Below are 12,094 nucleotides of genomic sequence, written 5' to 3' on the forward strand. Positions count from 1 at the left end.
GAAGGAGAGAGGAGGAAGAGAGAAGGGGGGGGGCCCCAAAAAAAAAAAAAAAAAGGGGGGGGGGAGAGAGTGAGAGAGAGAGAGAGAGAGAGAGAGAGAGAGGCAGGCTTATCCTTACGTCAGCAGACTGTCTCTTTCTGAGCGTGAGCGGGATGATGGATACTCGGGCAGTGGAGGTCCATCATGGGTATCTTGGGGGTCCAATAGGGTCAAATGGTGGCTGTGCACAAAAAATGAGAATAAAACATTACCTAGAGAACATTCAAGCAGATGTTATGTAGAATATTTTTGTACACAGCAAGGATGAAGTAAAAGAGACACTATCATGATCATCATTATGAATACGAAATAGAAAAAATAAATCACTGCAATTATTTTTAGTACATTACTGGAAATTAACTCTTACAATTTATAATGTTACTAAGAAAGACCAAGCAAAGTACTTACGGGGGGCGGGAAGGCCATGGGGGGAAGGTTACTTGGTGCACGGGAGTGGAAATCCCGCATCTCTCTCATGAAGTCTTGATATGTCTGAAAAGAGGATTCCTAATACTGCTTTATGAGCATTTTTAAAACTGACCAAAGAATATCATACCCTCTAAATACATAATAAATAATCATGGTAGGATACTTCAAAATATTCATACTGATATCAATACATTAACCCAAAATATTCATACTGATATCAATACATTAACCCTTTGCTGCTGGGTGGCAATTGTGTGCATGCCATGGTGTGCAGGCCCTTTTCTGGGGGCATGTATGATCATGATGTGCATGCTATGGTGTAACACGATCGCCAGTGGGGGGGATCGGGCCAATATGAATACAGCATGGGAGGGGGGGCTTTCTTAAAAGGGAAAAACCCCCCAGCGGCATTAGGTTAATGTCAACTTATGCCCTTTGATCTTAGATACAAAATTCTTGCAATAGTTCTATAGAAAAAAATTTAACCCAAAATTGACGGGTAGCATTCATAGAGGCCGGGGCCTCGCTGCCGGGGGCTTATATCGTCGCTCTAGCATGCGCGACCACTCATACCAAATACCAGCATCCCATGCCGTTTCTTCGTAATACTACGAAGATATGTTGTATTTCAATTTTCATTATTTTTTACAGTCTCTATTGCCAAATTTCCTGATAAATCGAGACTGAAGGTATTTTGTTGTTATATAGACTCCATAGTTGATCATTATTCGCTCTATAGTTTGAATAAAATAAGCAGTGTGGGGCATCAGGAGTTGAAATTGTCGGTTTGTTGCTTTTTTTTTTGTTTGTTGCATGGTAAAATGAGAAAGTTTTAAAAAACGACTTAATCGCACTTTCACTGGCAAAAAAATAATCTTTTGCCGTGATTGTAACAAAAAAAAAAAAAAAAAAAAAAAAAAACTCATGGGCAGGGTCCATGCATACTCTATGGCATGTGCGTACATGCCCCCAGCGGGATGGTCCCGCCATGCCATGGCATGTGCGTACATCCCACCCGTCGGCAATGGGTTAAAAGAAAGAAAAAAAAAATATATCCAAGAAAAAAGAACATAAACCTATGAAAGTATATTCTAATGATATTAATATCTTAACTTTCCTTTTTATTATTAAAAAAGAATTCATGGTTTTTGTTTGGCATCAAGGCAAAACTTTCATAACTTTACTAAACAAAGTTGAACAAGTCAATGACGTTCTCTATACTAACCAATTTGTGGCTACTTGTTGCGTTGTAAGTGGCACTCTCTCTTCGAGGAAAAACTGCGGTACACTGGTGATCTCTCTCTGACTCTCTCAAGTGTGTAGGAAGCTTGTTTGAAAAAGGGAAGTTTTGGGTCACATTAAGATAACTTTGCCATGTGTATTACAAAACAAAAAACAATAAATTTTCTATTTAGAAAATGTGCTTCTTTCTTTACTTCTTGTGTTATTTGAAACTTTAACATGTGTCATTTAATGAAGACATAGATAATGGTTTGCTTAAGTCCTTGGGACTAGATGATATATACTATGACATGAAATATTTAGACTGGGCCAAATGACTAGACATTGTCACATGTATATGTTTACTGTTTGGTAGTCTTGCCTAAACTTTGTACTACCATAGAAGTAAATTCAGCCTTGATAAAATGTTGCCTGTGGAGATTATGTGCTGTGAAATTAGTCATCTGTGTAATTCCTGTGCTAATAATGCTTTTGCTCATTCCTACAAAGAATGAGGGAGAGGTTCTTCATCTTAATGTGTTTCGGTGCCCTGGGCTAAGTAAGCTCACCCACCATGCACAGCAGCATGTGCCTGACAGAAGAGCTAGAATGTGACCAAAAACCTGGGCCAATAGGGTTAACAGAAATAGCAAACAACAAAAGCAGCAACAACACAAGAATAAGAAATAAGGGACTACAATCTTTCAATATTCACTGTCTGCAAATCCTAGTCTGACCTACTTAGCATCACATACAATCATGAGGAAAAAGAGAGTAAAGAAATGTCTTCCCTGACTTCTCTGTTCTGCCCTAAAGTTGGGGGCCCTCTAAAGCGCTTCCCCTTTTGGGGCCGTAATCTTCCCCTTCATATCGTCGGCGTCTGCCTCCGCCCCGGCTACTATAATTAGCACAATTGGGTACCAAGATTAATAAACATTATCAAAACATATTCAACAATAAGAATAATAAGGAAGTAAAAAGCCTAGAGAACCCCTACAGAAACCTAACCAAAAAATGTTACAAAATGAAAACTACATGAATCTGAACAAAAACACCTAAATAAATACTCATTTAGAAAAAAAATATAAAATGAGATGGAACAACTTCAAAAAACCATGCACAAAAATTTGATCCCTTTTGGGTAATTCTAGAGATTTAAACAGAACACACAATTACATCTCATGTTTGGATGTCATTCCATCTTCCTTACAATTTTTTTTCGTATCTAAATACATGAAAAATCTTAAACCCATTCAAGGAAAAAAGTGAGTTGGATTGTTTTCTAAACTAAAAATCAATGTAGTAAATTGCCTGGAATTTTTCCCTATTACCCAATTCCTGCCACATATGCTAGAAGTAAGCACACAATGCCCCATTTGCAAATCTGTGTATATAACTACATGCACACAGGTTTACTCACTGTTTACTTAGTTAATTATTTTGATATCTACATATACACAAATATGCGATTGTGTGTGTGTGATTGTGTGTGTGTGATTGTGTGTGATTGTGTGTGTGTGTGTGTGATTGTGTGTGTGTGTGTGTGTGTGTGTGTGTGTGTGGTGTGTGTGTGTGTGTGTGTGTGTGTGTGTGTGTGTTTGTGCATTTTTTTGTGCATATGAGTTTTGTCTGTGTGTGTGCTTTTTGTGTGGTGTCTGTTTTGCGTGTGCATGTGAATGTTTTGCAAATACGTGTGTTCATGTGTTTTGACGTTTTCCAAGTGCATTTGTTCAAATTCGAACCACTTTTAAACTTTTCACAAAAAACAAATAGCCTCTAGCCCTAAATCAATTTTTATCAACTTTCTTGATAATGAGTAATTCCAGAGAAATACAAGGGGGTTGCTGTCATAGCAGGTTTCCTAAGCTCAGCATCATTTAAAAGATTTCCCTTTTCAAAAAGTAATACAGTTTCCCTTTTCTTATCAATAATTCTAAAAAACGAAGTACCTTCACATATTTAAATAAGAAATATATAAAAATTGTTTATGCTCCTTATTAAAAAATTCACCAGGAAATTGTTTGTGTCATTTGGGAGAATGTAAATTATATCACAAATTTTTATATCTAAATTTTTTTGGGATTTAATTTTTGTTAGGTACGAGTATTAATGTACCTAATGCTAAATATTGTAAAATTCCCAAATCAGTATAAAGAAAGTGTTCAATTTGATTGTATTGATGCTTTGAACTAAAAAGTAGACCGAAAAGCCTGTGAAAAAAGTGTCAGTAAATATTTACTGGTTTAATAAAAACTATATAGACAAACACACACACATACATTTCACTTGATTATAGAGCTTGATTAGCTCACTTGATTATGTTAAACATATATACATGACATATGTCCAATATATAATTATTTAAGTATAAAAGTAATTCAGCAAATTTTTTGCATAAAAAAAGATGACAGCCTCCTTAGTAAACTTAAATGTTTAAATGCTTAAAATGTTTTTGATTAAAATCATAAAACATTTAAAATACACATAGTTTGCCTTCTACCATGAACACATCCCAAAATGAAGGCACCCAGATTCCCTAATATTACAGATGCGATCATAGACTGAAGGAACCGGATGCCCATTAATTTGCTGCAGACACTTTCTTTAATTTGCTTGAGTGATAACTACACTGTCGAGATAAGTACAAAAATTTAGAGATTCCCTTCACTTTTCACCTTCCCTTTTGGCAACACTGTACATGCTTTAAATAGGTAAAACTATATATTTTGCAATATTCAACATTAGACATTTTTTCTTCAATCATCAAAAAAGGTTATTTTATAGAATGCTGAATCCCCTGGTATACATGTATACATACACCATATTCATGTATATAAACATACAAACATCTACTCCCATTCTCACAAGAGAGAGAGAGAGAGAGAGAGAGAGAGAGGAGAGAGAGAGAGGAGAGAATAGAGAGAGGTGAGAGAGAAGAGGGGGGGTGTGTGTGTGTGTGGGTTGTGTGTGGTGTGTGTGGTGTGTGTTGTTGTGGTGTGTGGGGGTGAGTGAGTGAGTGAGTGAGTGAGGAGTGAGTGAGGATGAGTGAGTGAGTGAGTGAGTGAGTGAGTGAGTGTAAAAAAAGGCTTTTGGGAAAATCAATAAAATGATCAAAAAAAAAATTTTTTATTACTATTTTTAAGGGAAATACAATCCCCCTGCCACTTGCACCCCAAAAAAAATAATTTCATGTAAAAACAATGCAAGTCCCAAATGAACTTGTATTCTTTTGTGTCAGAAATTCTTTCCATTTCTATTCCTATTTTTTTACAAATTACAAATCCATCCCTTGGCAATACGCCGAAATCCATACTTCAGCCTGGCTTCTGATTCAATGACTGTTTGTACAGCACCTGGGACAACTGCCACTTTGTATTGAAAAGAGGAGAAAGAAAAGGAAAAGGGAAAAAAAATGGAATGAAAGAGTTTTGTCATCAGGGCCTCCAACGCATTGAGAACTTGTCTCTTTATGATAACCAGATAATGATCATCATATGAAATTCTTGACTTTGAAAACAGTAAAAAAGTTGCAGCCTTTCAGCTTTTGCCCGAAGTTTGGCCATTCTTCTGATGAAGGATCTTTTGCATGGATTCCAGGATCTGAATCTCAGCCTTTCTTTGGAGAGGTCCGGATTTGGCTGAAAAAGTTTGGCTAGAACAGAACCAGCAATTTAGAGAGCTGGGGAAGCTGGATCAATTTTTCCCGTCCCTTTGCAATCTAGTTTTTTACTGCATTTCTTATCACTGTATCAGTAAATCTGGATGCCATATGCAGTCTACGAGCTCACTGTTTAACTTTAGATCAACTAGCCTTTTTTTTTTCTTCGGCACAAGTTAAGCCAACTCTGCTCCTCCTCAATGGGCTATGTTAACATGGGTCTGCTATTCCTATACTAATTCATCTGTATTATTACTATTGTCATTATTATTATTATTATTATTATTATTATTATTATTATAATCATTAATTATGTTTTTAAATAGAGCAATGAGAGCCTGGTCTTGACTTGAGGAACCCAAACTTACTGATGCATTTAAAGTCTTACCAATTAATATTCTGTTACTGTGTTAGTTGGGGTTTTTTAACTCGGTTCTACCCCAAATCTTAAGAACTGGCAGTGTCTAATTATTTCTTGTTACAGAAATGCCATTTTTATTGAAAACAAGTACATTATGTAGAATAAGAGTAAACACAGTACTGTGTCATAGGCTCTCTCAGGCCAAACAGGGTCATGCAAAATTCACTAGTAACTCCAGTTGAGGAAACTATTGATCTGCAGACAAAGAGCATAAAAAGGAAAATCCTGAATTGATCTAAAATTATTACACCTCACAGGAGGATATTTAGACCTAAAGCTCATATATGTGATATATATGATTATATATATATATATATATATATATATATGATATATATGATTATATATATATATATATATAATATATATATATATATATATATATATATATATATATATATATGATATATATGATTATATATATATATATATGAATATATGATTATATATATATATATGATATATATATATATATATATATATATATATATATATATATATATATATAAAATATATATAATATATATATATATATATATATATATATATAATCATATATATCACATATATGAGCTTTAGGTCTAAATATCCTCCTGTGAGGTGTAATAATTTTAGATCAATTCAGGATTTTCCTTTTTATGCTCTTTGTCTGCAGATCAATAGTTTCCTCAACTGGAGGTTACTAGTGAATTTTGCATGACCCTGTTTGGCCTGAGAGAGCCATATGACACAGTACTGTGTTTACTCTTATTCTACATAATGTACTTGTTTTCAATAGAAATGGCATTTCTGTAACAAGAAATAATTAGACACTGCCAGTTCTTAAGAGTTGGGTAGAACCGAGTTAAGAAACCCAACTAACACAGTAACAGAATATTAATTGGTAAGACATTAATGCATCAGTAAGCTTGGTTCCTCAAGTCAAGACCAGGCTCTCATTGCTCTATTTAAAAACATAATTATGATTATAATAATAATAATAATAATAATAATAATAATAATAATGACAATAGTAATAATACAGATGAATTAGTATAGGAATAGCAGACCCATGTTAACATAGCCCATTGAGGAGGAGCAGAGTTGGCTTAACTTGTGCCGAAGAAAAAAAGAAGGCTAGTTGATCTGAAAGTTTAAACAGTGAGCTCGTAGACTGCATATGGCATCCAGATTTACTGATACAGTGATAAAGAAATGCAGTACAAAACTAGATTGCAAAGGGACTGGAAAATTGATCCAGCTTCCCAGCTCTCTAAATTGCTGGTTCTGTTCTAGCCAAACTATTGCAGCCAAATCCGGACCTCTCCAAAGAAAAGGCTGAGATTCAGATCCTGGAATCCATGCAAAAGATCCTTCATCAGAAGAATGGCCAAACTTCTGGCAAAAGCTGAAAAGGCTGCAACTGTTTACTGCTTCAAAGTCAAGGAATTTCATATGATGATCATTATCTGGGTTATCATGAAGAGACAAGTTCTCAATGCGTTGGAGGCCCCTGATGACGAACTCTTTCATTTCCCATTTTTCTTCCTTTTCCTCTTCTTTCTCCTCTTTTCAATACAAAGTGGCAGTTGTGCCAGGTGCTGTACAAACAGTCATTGAATCAGAAGCCAGGCTGAAGTATGGATTTCGGCGTATTGCCAAGGGATGGATTTGTAATTTGTAAAGAAATAGGAATAGAAATGGAAAGAATTTCTGACACAAAAAGAATACAAGTTCATTTAGGACTTGCATTGTTTTACATGAAATTATTTTATTGGTGCAAGTGGCAGGGGGATTGTATTTCCCTTAAAAATAGTAATAACAAATTTATTGTTGATCATTTTATTGATGTTCCAAAGCCTTTTTTTACACTCACTCACTCACTCACTCACTCACTCACTCACTCACTCACTCACTTCACTCACTCACTCACTCACTCACTCACTCACACACACACACACACACACACACACACACACACACACACACACACACACACACACACACACACTCTCTCTCCTCTCTCTCTCTCTCTCTCTCTCTCTCTCTCTCTCTCTCTCTCTCTCTCTCTCTCTCTCTCTCTCTCTCTCTCTCTCTCTTGTGAGAATGGGAGTAGATGTTTGTATGTTATATACATGAATATGGTGTATGTATACATGTATACCAGGGGATTCAGCATTCTATCAAATAACCTTTTTTGATGATTTGAAGAAAAAAATGTCTAATGTTGAATATTGCAAAATATATAGTTTACCTGATTTAAAGCATGTACAGTGTTGCCATAAGGAAGGTGAAAAGTGAAGGGAATCTCTCAATTTTGTACTTATCTCGACAGTGTAGTTATCACTCAAGCAAATTAAAGAAAGTGTCTGCAGCAAATTAATGGGCAGGTCCTGGTTCCTTCAGTCTATGATCAGCATCTGTAATATTAGGGAATCTGGGTGCCTTCATTTTGGATGTGTTCATGGTAGAAGGCAAACTATGTGTAGTTAAATGTTTTATGATTTTAATCATAAACATTTTAAGCATTTAAACATTTAAGTTTACTAAGGAGGCTGTCATCTTTTTTTATGCATAAAATGCTGAATTACTTTTTATACTTCAATAATTATATATTGGACATATGTCATGTATATATGTTTAACATAATCAAGTGAGCTAATCAAGCTCTATAATCAAGTGAGAATGTATGTGTGTGTGTTTGTCTATATAGTTTTTATTAAACCAGTAGAATATTTACTGACACTTTTTTCACAGGCTTTTCTGTCTACTTTTTAGTTCAAAGCATCAATACAATCAAAATTGAACACTTTCTTTATACTGATTTGGGAATTTTACAATATTTAGCATTAGGTACATTAATACTCGTAACCTAACAAAAATTAAATGCCAAAAAATTTAGATATGAAAATGTGATATAATTTACATTCTGCCAATGACACAAACAATTTTCCTGGTGAATGTTAATAAGGAGCATAAACAATTTTTATATATTTCTTATTTAAATATGTGAAGGTACTTCGTTTTTTAGAATTATTGATAAGAGAAGGACTGTATTACTTATTGAAAACGGAATCTTTTAAATGATGCTGAGCTTAGGAAACCTGCTATGACAGCAACCACCTTGTATTTCTCTGGAATTACTCATTATCAAGAAAGTTGATAAAAATTGAGTGAGAGGCTAGAGGCTATTTGTTTTTTGTGAAAAGTTAAATGTGGTTCGAATTTGAACAAATGCACTTGGAAAACGTGCAAACACATGAAACACACGTATTTGCAAAACATTCACATGCACACGCAAAACAGACACGCACACAAAAAGCACACACACAGACAAAACTCATATGCACAAACAAAATGCACAAAACACACACACACAACACACACACACACACACACACACACACACACACACACACACACATACATACACACACACATACATACACACACACACACCACACACACACACACACACACACACACACACACACACACACACACACACACACACACACACAATCACACACACACAATCGCATATTTGTGTATATGTAGATATCAAAATAATTAACTAAGTAAACAGTGAGTAAACCTGTGTGCATGTAGTTATATACACAGATTTGCAAATGGGGCATTGTGTGCTTACTTCTAGCATATGTGGCAGGAATTGGTAATAGGGAAAAATTCCAGGCAATTTACTACATTGATTTTAGTTTAGAAGAAACAATCCAACTCACTTCTTCCTTGAATGCTTTAAGATTTGTTTCATGTATTTAGATACGAAAAAAAAATTGTAAGGAAGATGGAATGACATCCAAACATGAGATGTAATTGATGTGTTCTGTTTAAATCTCTAGAATTACCCAAAAGGCATCATTTATGTGTCATGGTTTGTGAAGTTGTTCCATCTCATTTATATTTTTTTCTAAATGAGTATTTATTTAGGTGTTTAGTTCAGATTCATGTAGTTTCATTTGTAACATTTGTGGTTAGGTTTCTGTAGGGCTTCTCTAGGCTTTTTACTTCCTTATTATTCATTATTGTTGAATATGTTTTGATAATGTTTATTAATCTTGGTACCCAATTGTGCTAATTATTAGTAGCCGGGGCGGAGGCAGACGCCGACGATATGAAGGAGAAGATTACGGCCCAAGAGTGAAGCGCTTGAGAGGGCCACCCAACTTCAGGGGCAGAACAGAGAAGTCAGTAAGACATTTCTTACTCTCTTTTTTCCTCATGATTGTATGTGATGCTAAGTAGGTCAGACTAGGATTTGCAGACAGTGAATATTGAAAAGATTGTAGTCATTATTTCTTATTCTTGTGTTGTTGCTGCTTTTGTTGTTTGCTATTTCTGTTAACCCTATTGGCACCAGGTTTTGGTCACATTCTAGCTCTTCTGTCAGCACATGCTGCTGTGCATGGTGGGTGAGCTTACATTAGCCCAGGGGCACCGAAACACATTAAGATGAAGAACCTCTCCCTCATTCTTTGTAGGAATGAGCAAAAGCATTATTAGCACAGGAATTACACAGATGACTAATTTCACAGGCACATAATCTCCACAGGCAACATTTTATCAAGGCTGAATTTTACTTCTATGGTAGTACAAAGTTTAGGCAAGACTACCAAACAGTAAACATATACATGTGACAATGTCTAGTCATTTGGCACCAGTCTAAATATTCATGTCATAGTATATATCATCTAGTCCCAAGGACTTAAGCAAACCATTATCTATGTCATTCATTAAATGACACATGTTAAAGTTTCAAATAATCACAAGAAGTAAAGAAAGAAGCACATTTTCTAAATAGAAAATTTATTGTTTCTGTTTTGTAATACACATGGCAAAGTTAATCTTAATGTGACCCAAATCTTCCCTTTTTCAAACAAGCTTCCTACACACGTGAGAGAGTCAGAGAGAGATCACCAGTGTACCGCAGTGTTCCTCGAAGAGAGAGTGCCACTTACAAACGGCACAAGTAGCCACAAATTGGTTAGTATAGAGAACGTCATGACGTTCAACTTTGTTTAGTAATGTTATGAAAGTTTGCCTTGATGCCAAACAAAACCATGAATTTCTTTTTGAATAATAAAAAGGAAAGTTAAGATATTAATATCATTAGAATATACTTTCATAGGTTTATGTTACTTATTCTTGGATATATTTATTTTTCTTTCTTTTAACCCATTGCCGACGGGTGGCATGTACGCACATGCCATGGCATGGCGGGACCATCTGCTGGGGGCATGTACGCACATGCCATAGAGTATGCATGGACATGCCATGAGTTTTTTTTTTTTTTTTTTTTTTTTTTTTGTTACAATCACGGCAAAAGATTATTTTTTTGCCAGTGAAAGTGCGATTAAGTCGGTTTTAACACTTTCTCATTTTTACCATGCAACAAACAAAAAAAAATGCAACAAACCGACAATTTCAACTCCATGATGCCGCACACTGCTTATTTTATTCAAACTATAGAGCGAATAATGATCAACTATGGAGTCTATATAACAACAAAAATACCCTTCAGTCTCGATTTATCAGGAAGTTTGGCAAGTAGAGACTGTAAAAAATAATGAAAATTGAAAATACAACATATCTTCGTAGTATTACGAAGAAACGGCATGGGATGCTGGTATTTGGTATGAGTGGTCGCGCATGCTAGAGCGACGATATAAGCCCCCGGCAGCGAGGCCCCGGCCTCTATGAATGCTACCCGTCAATTATGGGTTAAATTTTTTTCTATAGAACTATTGCAAGAATTTTGTATCTAAGATCAAAGGACATAAGTTGACATTAACCTAATGCCGCTGGGTGGTTTCCTGATAAGAAAGCCCTCCCTCCCATGCTGTATTCATATTGGCCCGATCCCCGCCACTGGGCGATCGTGTTAGCACCATAGCATGCACATCATGATCATACATGCCCCCAGAAAACAGGACCTGCACACCATGGCATGCACACAATTGCCACCCAGCAGCAAAGGGTTAATGTATTGATATCAGTATGAATATTTGGGTAATGTATTGATATCAGTATGAATATTTTGAAGTATCCTACACCATGATTATTTATTATATATTTAGAGGGTATGATATTCTTTGGTCAGTTTTAAACATGCTCATAAAGCAGTATTAGGAATCCTCTTTTCAGACATATCAAGACTTCATGAGAGAGATGCGGGATTTCCACTCCCGTGCACCAAGTAACCTCCCCCATGGCTTCCCGCCACCCGTAAGTACTTTGCTTGGTCTTATTCTTAGGTAACATTATAAATTGAAGAGTTAATTTTCCAGTAATGTTATTAAAATAATTGCAGTGATTATTTTCTATTTCGT

The 12,094-nt window shown here is 35.4% G+C and overlaps 1 protein-coding gene and 1 long non-coding RNA gene across 7 annotated transcripts in view; one reads left to right on the top strand and one right to left on the bottom strand.

The window, feature by feature from the left end:
* Positions 1–12,094, top strand: part of LOC119573127 (CCR4-NOT transcription complex subunit 3-like) — a 60,827-nt gene that overhangs the window by 45,899 nt on the left and 2,834 nt on the right. The window lies entirely within an intron of this gene.
* LOC119573129 lies at positions 172–1,711 on the bottom strand. The gene is made up of 3 exons (XR_005228766.1): positions 1,694–1,711; positions 448–546; positions 172–220 (listed from the first exon to the last, which is right to left on the bottom strand). It is a non-coding gene; the product is annotated as an uncharacterized LOC119573129 (long non-coding RNA).

The sequence above is a fragment of the Penaeus monodon genome, chromosome 5 (assembly GCF_015228065.2).
Source record: "Penaeus monodon isolate SGIC_2016 chromosome 5, NSTDA_Pmon_1, whole genome shotgun sequence".
Classification (NCBI taxonomy): domain Eukaryota; kingdom Metazoa; phylum Arthropoda; class Malacostraca; order Decapoda; family Penaeidae; genus Penaeus; species Penaeus monodon.